At 40.7% G+C, this 10,645-nt stretch overlaps 2 pseudogenes; one reads left to right on the forward strand and one right to left on the reverse strand.

Moving 5' to 3' along the window:
• Nucleotides 1–266: 266 nt before the first annotated feature.
• On the reverse strand, nucleotides 267–1,267 carry LOC118632505 (annotated as a pseudogene).
• Nucleotides 1,268–6,105: 4,838 nt separating this feature from the next.
• On the forward strand, nucleotides 6,106–9,096 carry LOC118632103 (annotated as a pseudogene).
• Nucleotides 9,097–10,645: the final 1,549 nt, after the last annotated feature.

The raw sequence follows: 10,645 nt of genomic DNA on the forward strand, positions 1-10,645 counted from the left end.
TTAGTTGTTATTGGTCTGTTCAAGTTTTCTATCTCTTCCTGGTTCAGTTTTGGGAGGCTGTGTGTTTCTAGAAATTGCCCATTTTTCCTAGATTTTCCAATTTTTTAGCGTAAAATTGTTCACAGTATGTTTCAATGATCCTTTGTATTTCTGTGGTGTCAGTTGTTAGGAAATCTCAGTGTGTTGGGGGATCAATTTGGGACTTGGACTCCCCAGAAGTTGAGTGCCTCCCTTTTTCTCGCTGGCATTGGTGGTCCAAAGGTCTCTTACTCCTTAGAGGCCATGTGGACCATGAAGTCTACCACCTTGTTGCTGTAGCTGAATTCATTGCTATACCAGGAAACAAGCTTGACAAAGTGGTCATTAATGGCAGTGCCAGCCCCAGCATCGAAGGTGGAGGAATGGGTGTCACTGTTAAATTCGCAGGAGACAACCTGGTCCTCCGTATAGCCCAGGATGCCCTTGAGGGGGCCCTCTGATGCCTGCTTAACTATATTCTTGATATCATCATATTTGGCAGCTTTCTCCAGGCAGCAGGTCAGATCCACAACAGACACATTGGGGGTGGAGAAATGGAAGGCCATGCCAGTTAGCTTCCCATTCAGTTCAGGGATGACCCTGCCCACAGCCTTGGCAGTGATGGTAGAAGCAGGGATGATGTTCTGGACAGCCCCTCGGCGATCAAGCCACAGCTTCCCAGAGGGGCCATTCACGATCTTCTGGGTGGCAGTGATGGCATGGACTGTGGTCATGAGTCCCTCCACTATACCAAAGTTGTCATAGATAACCTGGCCAGGGAGTCCAAGTATTTGGTGTTGCAGGAGGCATTGCTGACAATCTTGAGAGAGTTTTTATACTTGTCATGGTTCATGCCCATCAAAAACATGGGGGCATCCATAGAAGGGGCAGAGATGATGACCCTCTTGGTTCCACTCTTCAAGTGAGCCCCAGCCTTCTCCATGGTAGTGAAGACACATGTGGACTCCACAGCATACTCAGCACCAGCATCACCCCATTAAATGTTGGCGGGATCTCACTCTTGAAAGATGGAGATGGACTTTCCATTGACGACAAGCTTCCCATTCTCAGCCTTGACTGTGCCTTTGAACTTGCCATGAGTAGAATCATACTGGAACATGTAGACCATGTAGTTGAGGTCAATAGAGGGGTCATTGATGGAGGCAATATCTACTTTGCCAGAGTTAAAACCAGCCCTGGTGACCAGGCACCCAATATGGCCAAATCCATTCACGCCAACCTTCACCATTGTTTCTCAGGGCTGAGGCTGGCACTGTGCAGGAAGACGCAGCAGTCTGACTAATTAGAGGAGCAGAGAGCCGTTACCATCTTTTTATATGCTTGTGGATCATTTGCATATATTCTTTGGAGAAATAGCTATTGAAGTTCTTTGCCCATTTTTTTCTCTTGGTTTATCTTTATGTTATGGAGTTATTAGAGTTCTTTTTATTTTAGATATTAGAGCTTTATCAGATATGTGATTAACATATACTTTCTCCTATTGTGTAGATTGTCTTTTTGCTTTCTTGATAGTGTCCTTTAATGCAAAAGAGAAAAAAAAGTTTTCATTTTTAAAGTCCAATTTATCTATTACTATTATTTTTGTTGTTGTTTGTGCTTTTGTTATTGTATTTAAGGAACCATTGCTAAATCCAAGCTCATTAAGATGAACCACATGACTTTTAATGTGAATTTTTTATTTCCATGTTTTTGCAATCTTGTTTGAATACATTTTCCCACTGATTTTAGGGAGAGTGGAAAGGTTGGGGTGGAGGGTAGAGAGAGATAAACATTGATGTGAGAGAAACACATCAGTTGGTTGCCTCCCACAGATACCCCAACCAGGGCTGGCGATCGAATCTGAAACCAGGGTATATGCCCTTGACTGGAATCAACCTGCGACCCTTTGGTGAGTGGGCTGATGCTCTAACAACTAAGCCACACCAGCCAGGGCCTGTTTGTATTTTTCAAAACAAAATCACTACACCAACGATGAGGTAGATTCTACTGAAGTAGAAAGCTTACAGGGTTAAACAAAATGCCTAAGAATTGGCCAGAAATCTGATATAAGATTATCCCATCAGTGCTGTGTCCAGAGAGAACACATGACAAATTCTCCTTGTAATTGGCCTCCATTTGACTCCTGTGGCCCTCTTCCTTAACTTCTGTATGCTATGTTGCCTCCCAGTATCCCTTTGGTACTTAAGTGTTAGAATACAACTTTCATCCTGGACAAGATTCCCTCCCCTTTCCCCTTTTTGCCTGTCTTTCAGTTTTGAGAAGCAGGATTGAAAAATTGTAACCAAAAAAATCTGCAGGTTCAGCTGCCTGCTGCAACAAAAGCCAAAGGAAAGAAGGTTTTTTCAGGTGCACATGACCTTGGAGAATGGTAGACTCCTACTTCAGAAACCATCTCTCCTTCCTGCTCAAGCCCCCTGTACTTATAGGAATACGGAAGGGTGGTGTCTTTTGTTTGTTTGTTTTTTTTTCTTGCTAGCATTTGGGCATTCTTGGACCCTTTCCACTCATTTTTTCTAGCTTTTGGTGTGCTTGAGCCCTTTCCATTCATCTTTCTAGTTTTCAGTGTCTTGGGTCTTGTTTACCCATCTTTCTAACTTTGGCACACTCCATGTAAGAACCTCCCAATCAGCCAGCTTGGCCAGTGGGGGAGACTCCTTAGTGCTCTGGCTGACTGTCTATGGTAATAATTCCCCCTTCAAAACTCTGGACCCTTGTAATCTTACAAAGGTAAATAGATGGAGGTCTCATCTGTAGTTTCTTCCTGCTATCAATAGGTATAAATCTTACTTATCTTGAGGTCCAGAGATTCTTGCTATCTACTAGAGAAAAATGGGGGTCATAAAACAGAAAGATTGCTGTTTTGGGAAGGCAGCATACATGGTGTCCAGAGGATGGCACTGCCAGACAAGCAAAGCTGGTGGACTGCTTCATATTTCAAGAGGCAGAGTTGCAGATGGGCTTCCAAAGTGAGACTTACTGTATTGACCTACTGTATAATCAAGTAACCAGTGAGATGTATGCTTAGTAGTGGAAGGAGAGTTATAGTGAAATAAGAAACTGGAGAGACTACAGGATCCCCATAATCTAATCCTGAGTGGGGATTTGAGTGGCACGCCCAACCATGGGATAAGTTTTCCGAGGAAGCCACTGTCTCAGAAATGTGGACAAAAGTGTTATCAGTCCAAGTATGGGCATGAAGTATAGCAATTTTCAAAAAATAATAATAAAATAAAAAGCAACATTGTCACTTAGCTTTGGGAGGCACTGTCCCTTTCAGAAAAAAAAATAAATAAATCTCTTTCAGGTGTGCAGGTCCAGCTTTCCTTTGTGGTACTGACAGCAGCAGCAAGATCCGAGTCCTCCTCAAGCAGCATCTGCTTATCCGAGTGTGGTGGATCCAAGGCTTGATTTCCATGAGCTTTAGAAAAGAATAAGGTGTTAGAAGAACATCATAGGGACTGATCCATTGCTCCAGTAACTGCTGTTCAGGACCTTGAGTCTTCCAGATCTTTAGTAAGACTCGGTTTCCCAGCTGGAATGGGTGAAAGGGCTCATTGGTCTCCAAGAGGCATGCAGTTTCCATTGACTCTGTAGTGCCTGTCCTATCTCCTGAGAGGTTTCTGAAGTGGACAGCAGTCCATTGCCACCTTAAATGCTGTAAAGTCCAAACCTAGGGTTTATTTCTTTCAGTAGAAGTTTTGTGACCTCAGTTTTCTTCTCAGTTTTATGGGTATGCCTCTACCCATCTAAGAAAGGTGTCTATAAAAACTAATAAGAATTTAAAGTTTCCTGTGGTTTTAGGCACTTGTGTAATGACACCTTGCCAGTTTTCAAAAGGGCAGATCCCTTTATTTTGTACTCCCTTTCCTGTTGGGACACGTTCTTGGTGCATAACTTACAGGTTTGACTAATCTTCTGAAGGGTTCTTTGTAAATGAGGGCCCTTCAAATGTGGTCTAATGAGGTGCATTAAAGCATCCCTTCCATAATGAGTTCCATCCTGTAGGTGTTTGAGGATGGGATATACTACAGCTTGAGGGGGTAAGATCATTCCATGAGTGTTTATCTTCCTATAAAATGAGGGTCAGTGTCAGACAGTCCCCATTCACAGGCCCATTCCTCATCATGTTCTGTGTAATGGGGTTTAAATTCTGACAAGTCCAGGTGGGGAATTAATGGCCCAAGTAGTGGTGACCCTCTGTCAGCTTGTCTTGCTGCTTTATCAGCAGTTTGGTTTCCTGATTTGTTTGGGAACCGTCCATTTGGTGTCCTGGGCCATGCATTATGGCTATCTGGTTCAGTAGAGTCTCTGCCTCCAGCAATTTAAAATATCTTTTGAATGTTTGATATTCTTATTCCCCAACATTAAGAGACCTCTTCCTTTGCATATTGCCCCATGGATATGGACTACCATGAAGGCATACTTAGAGTCAGTGTAGATGTTAACATTCCTTCCCTGGGATAGTTCTAAGGCTCTGGTGAAGGTTCAGTTCAGCCTTTTGTGCTGAGGTTCCTACAGCAAGGGCTTGGGCTTCTGTTACCTCGTGTGTGGTGACTCCTGCATACTGGCTTGTCATTGACCATTCTCCATGAAGCTGCTCCCTTCTGTATATAATTCCCAGTTATGCTCACACAGCAGCGGGTCCAGTAGATCCAATCTACTAGTATAAACTTTGTCAATACTTTCTAAGCAATCATGTTGGAAGTCTGAACTTACCTCTGAGTCCAGGAGTAGGGTGTCCAGGTTTATGGTAGTAGTGATTTATAAGTTTACATTGTGTTACCTAACAAAATGGTCTGATATATTCCTATGGGCCCTGCTGTCAGCCAATAGTTTTTTTCTGTTCCAGTAGGGTTAGAACCTGGTATGGTACAAATACCATAGTAGGTTTCCCCAGAGTGAATTTCTCTGCTTTCTGTAAGATGTCACATGTAGCTTCTGTTGCCCAGAGGAATGGCAGCCATCCTTATGTTGTGTGATCTAGTTTCTATGAGAGATAGGTTATGGGCTAAAGGGTATTTCCCAGGGTCTGGGTTAGTACCCCAAGTTCAATTCCTTATCTTTCATGAATGTACAGATTTTCTGATTTCTGTAAATTGGACACTCCTAATGTGGAATCCAAAGCCAGTTTTTCCTTTAAGGTGTCAAATGCTGTCTGGAAGTCTCTTGTCTACTCAAAAGGCTCAGCATCTAGTCTTTTCAAATAATTATACAGTAATTTTACTATAAGGCCAAAATTTGAAATTCAAATTCAGCAACACCCTGTAATTCCTAAGAATCCATGAAACTGCCTCTAATTCTCTGGGATTTTTATTGTAGTGATGGCTTATTTTTGATCAGCCATCAAGCTCCTAGGGCCCTGTTTCAGTTAGAATCCCAGGTATACCACCTCTTGTTTGCAAATCTGGGCCTTGTGCAGTGATACTTTATATCTTCTTTTTGCCAAATGACTCAGGACTGTGATGGTGTTGAGCAAACAGTCTTTGTAAGTATTGCTAGCTACTAGTAAGCAGTCTACATATTGTAGAAGAATTCCTGATCTCAACTGAACATCCCTTAAATATTTTGCTAATATTTCCCCAAGTATGGTTGGGGAATTCTTAAATCCTTATAGTAATACAGTCCAACAGTATTGGACCATGGCTTTAGTTTCTGGATCTTGCCATTCAAAGACAAATAATAGTTGAGCCTGTTCATCTATGGATTGCAGAAAAAAAGTATCCTTCAAGTTTAGGACTGAAAACTATTTTCTATACCTGGGTACCATGGTCAACAAAGTATAGAGGTTGGGTATCATAGAATGAATGTTCTGGACAACATCCTATATGATCCTAAATTCCTGCACAAATTAATATTCATTAGAGTGAGGCTTTTTAACTGGACAAGTGGGGTATTATAGGAAGACTGGTGTGATTGATTTAATCCCATTTTTATAATTTATGAAATACTGGTTGAATGTGCCTCTTCAATGGCCTTATTTATATAACTAGATGCTCATAATTTGATATTAGCAAGATGTTAAGAAGAGGCTGTACATCTGCCCAGTTTGGATGGTAAGCGGCAAAAATGGAGGTAATAAGATGTGCCATTTTCTGAGGATTATCCCCATATGAGGGGGGTGGAATTCTTCCAATTCAGTAAATCTAAAGTGGAAAATGGAACATGGGCCTAATAGTAGTCAACAGGATGGCCTTCTCAGTTTATTCCACCTAGAAGATATTGCCTCTCAGGGAATGGTCCTGCTTAATATAGGGCTGCTCCCTGGCCAAATTGGGTGCTCTGCAGGGTCTTCAAAGGGAATGCCATTCCTTTATCATATAGAGATGGAACTTCTACCCCCTCTGGGACTTATTTTAGAGGTATCCAAAAATGGGGTGGTGACAGGGGAATCTTCCTGCTGCTAATACTCATTCCCTAGGGTTCAAGGCATTAAAGAGATGCATCTCTTCATTTTCCTTTTCTTCCTGTGTCTTACTATCCAGGATGGATTTTGAAGCCAATTATCTTCTCTTCATCATTAGTGTGCTCCCTTTCTTTGCCAGATCCTTATTGCATATATACATAAACACCTGGACATAAGGAATTTTGTCCCATTTCTCTGACCATTGGCAGTTCTAGCTGTATGATGGTGTAGGAATTTAGGGAATTATTTAGGGGTCATTTTCTCCCTTAGTCTAAAGTATACATAGGCCAAGCAGTGTTAATAGAAAACCAATTATTTCTTAGTCATTGTATTATAACTATAAATGGACCAATCTGCTAAAATTTGGCCTAGTTGGCTCCCTTCAGGAATTCAAACAAAACAACCCCTGATGGTACAAAAGTACAAACCCAAAACCATAACTATAGCAAGACCCCAAAGAGGAAACATAAACAAAACATGGATTCATAATTTCATTATTCTAAACAAGTGCTCACAAGTAAGTCCTAGTGTCTTATATCCTGTCAACCTATACCGCAGGTAGTTCTGACTAAACCCCAAAGGCATGAAGCCCAAGTGGCACAAAGCCCAACTGGCAAAGATACAGGACCCTGGTCTGCACACCAGTTTGACTTACCCAGTCTTGGAATCTGTCTGCTCTTAAGAAACTCATTTTCTTTCACCAGCCAAGTATTCTAGGTAGCTGATACCTCGAGAAGGGGTGCAGGAAAATTCCCCAAGAAAAGCTCTTAGCAGCTGCTGGGAATCCCCACAATCCCACTCTCTTGGGGTAGGCCTGCTACAGGCAGCTGGCTCCCCAGCCTGAGCCCTTTAGGATTTACCGAGGTCCACATTGTCCCAGCAGAGTCACCAAAAACTGAAACCAAAAAAAAAAAAAAAAAAAGCAGGTTCAGCTGCCTTCCACAGCAAAAATCAAATTCCTGAGGCAGGTGCTGGTACTAAAGGAAAGAGATTTTATTCAGGTGTTGCTCAACCTGGGAGAATGGTGGATTCCTGTCTCAAGGACCATTTCTCTTTTCTGCTCAAGCTCTCTATATTATAGGAATAGGAGGGATAGGCTTTTTGATATCCAATTATCTTGCTAGCTTTTGGGTATGCTGAGACCCTGTCTATTCTTCTTTCTAGCTTTTGGTGCTCTCAAGCCCTGTCCCTTCATCTTTTTAGCTTTTGGTGCACTGGGACTTTGCCCATTCATCTTTGTACCTTTTGGCATGCTCAGTTTAAGAACCTCTCCCAGTACTGTCTTGGACAGTGGGGGACACTCTTTGGCACTCTGTCTATGGTGACAAAATTATGAAGGAAATTAAGAGACCTCTTTGACTACACTTATGGATGTTTCTTGCTTTTTAAGCCTGAGCTTCATTCTGTTTTTCTAAGAACCAGTGAACCAAAGTGCTTTCCAAGACATCATCCTAACACTGTCCAATAGAGAGAAAGTATGGAGCTTACAGGCTTAAAAAATTCAACTCAAATTCTCCACATCACCTCCCAAAAATAGTCTACCAAAAAAGCAGGTAGCACTCTATCTATTTATTCACTCATTTATTACTTTGACTATTCTTGTAGTTTGCAGTTGGAGGCACTTGTCTGGTCTATTCTTGACTCTGGTGTCTTTCAATCTATGCATGCCAGAATGGTTTTTTCCAAATACAGATTGGGTCATGTTGTATCCATTGCATCCCACCCACATTTCCCACTTCCCTGGGTGAAAAACACCCAATGACACCTGATCTAAAAGATCTGACAGTATGATCTCATTTTGATATTTCTAAGGACATTTATATTAGAAGTTTTATTATATTACATACCCATTGGTAACTCAGAGTGCAGTGAGGTTGCAGGAAATACAGGTACAAAGCAGTATTATCTTTGGCATCAATACCACATCTGTAAAATTAGTATTGCATTTTATGTTAACCACATCCAAAAGTTTCTTAAGTAAATTAACTGAAATTCTACAGAACGTCTCACTCTTTCTCCTTCCAGCCGGCGCCAAGCCATGGGCATCTTTAGAGGACAACTGGCATAAGTGCTGCAAGACTTGGGACAAGAGAAAGTCTTACCACAAGAAGTGGAAATATGAGCTGGGATGTCCTGCTGCCAATGCTAAGATTAGCCCCTGCCACATACAAATAGTCCATGTGTGGGGAGGCAACAAGAAATACCAAGCCATGTTGCTAGATGGCAACTTTTTCTAGACCTCAGTGTTGCATGAGCAAAACAAGGGTTATTGATATTGTCTACAATGTAGCCAACAATGAACTGATCTGTACCAAGACCCTAGTAAAGAATACATCTGTTCACTGACAGTACATTGTACTGACACTGATACAAGTCCCACTATGCACTGCACCTGGGCTGCAAGGAGGGGGCCAAACTGACTCCTGAGAAGGAAAAGATCAACAACAAAATGATCAAAGAAAATTCAGGAGAAATATGATAAAGGAAAAAGAATGCCAAAATTAGCAGTTTTCTAGAGGAGCAGTTCTAGCAGGACAAGTTTCTTGTATGCATCACTCCAAATCCAGGCTCACGTGGCCATGCAGATAACTACATGCTTCAGCAAGGATCTGGAATTCTATTTGAGGAAAATCAAGGCCCAGAAAGGCAAATAAATCCTCTTTCCTCCTATCTTAACTCATGTAATAAAGGTGTTTATTCTTGAAAATAAAAAAATAACATCTCAAATGCTATGGATACATATATTACCATTATATATTATGTGATGCTAATAGAATATAAAATATATTGTTCCAAGAGAATTAACCAAAATGTTATTGACTCACACTGAAAAGATCCTATATATTATGACCCAAACCACTTTATATCAAAATATAATTTATATTTAAAATTAAAAATAAATAATAAAATTGTTTGTTTTTCTTTCAGTCCCAGAGATGGCTGGTATATTATCTTGTGCCTATTCTGTTGGATTGGCATTGACTGAAGTATTTTATTGGAAAGGATTATGATAGCAATCTGTTTAGGAGTTACTATCATGTGTGTGGAAGAGTGGCAGCTTAAATATTTATCATCCCTAGCTATCTCTTATTTTGAAAGTTATTTGAAATTTTAAACTTCATTTTTTTTTCTTTCTCAACATCTAGAAGCATACTATAGATTCTAAGAACTTAGCAAATTTTATCAAACGAACAAGTGAATGAATGATTAAATGAATAGCATGCAAATCCAAGAATGGTTATATAATACATGAGATTAAATAAGCAAATGAAGCACAGCAATTCATGTAACCCACGGGTACACAATCTTCAGCAGACATCAGGATCCACTGGAGGGCTTGCTCAAACACGGATGCTGAGCCCAAGCTCCAGAGAGTCCGCTTTAGTAGGGTGATGTTAAGGCATGAGAATTTGCATTTCTAATAAGTTCCCTGGTACTGCTGCTGCTGCTGCTCCAGGTGCCACAGGGTGAAAACCATTGATGTAACCAAAAGGTTCACAAATGAGTTAGATACTGGTTCCAGGAAGTCAGTTTCATGGAGACACAAATTAGCTCTGTTCATTTTTTAAATCTGCTTTTCTCTGTGGTGAACTCATTTTCAGGCAAATATTTCCAGAAGCATCTCTTAGCTCATATAATCATTATAGCTGTATGTCTCAGAAGAGAAAGAGGACCTTTTCTTGAAGGTTTAAGCAAAACCCCAGGGCTGATTCTGATTTGTTCTGTTCAAGTCAAATGTTCACCTCATGTAATTGAGACCCCCATCTGATGAAATAGGAGCAGTATTTCACAAGAAAGTTAAATGCAGTTGGATAAAAAGTAACATACCTACGCTCGCACCCCTTTGAAAATCAGCACTTCAAAGCCAACATGTGGGACAATATGCAACCATCCATGTAAATGCAGTACTGAACACTGACTATAAAACTCCTCTCTCTGACCAGAGCTTCTTACTACTTGACATTACATTCCTTTCTCATTCTTCTCTGACATGGGTTTGCAAGAGTTTCATTTCTTACAAGAAAAATCTGTCATAACAAGATCTAAATAGTCAGGAAGATATTCATTAGAAACACATAATGGTTTTTAGTCAAATACAAATTAAAAATATAAAAATTTTGTTTGATTTTCCAGGATGACTCAGATAAATGGTGAGTGGTTAATAGAAAACTTCCTTAAGTGCTTTACTTCCTTAAATAAAAA

This window comes from Molossus molossus, unplaced genomic scaffold (assembly GCF_014108415.1).
Source record: "Molossus molossus isolate mMolMol1 unplaced genomic scaffold, mMolMol1.p scaffold_m16_p_17, whole genome shotgun sequence".
NCBI classification, from domain to species: domain Eukaryota; kingdom Metazoa; phylum Chordata; class Mammalia; order Chiroptera; family Molossidae; genus Molossus; species Molossus molossus.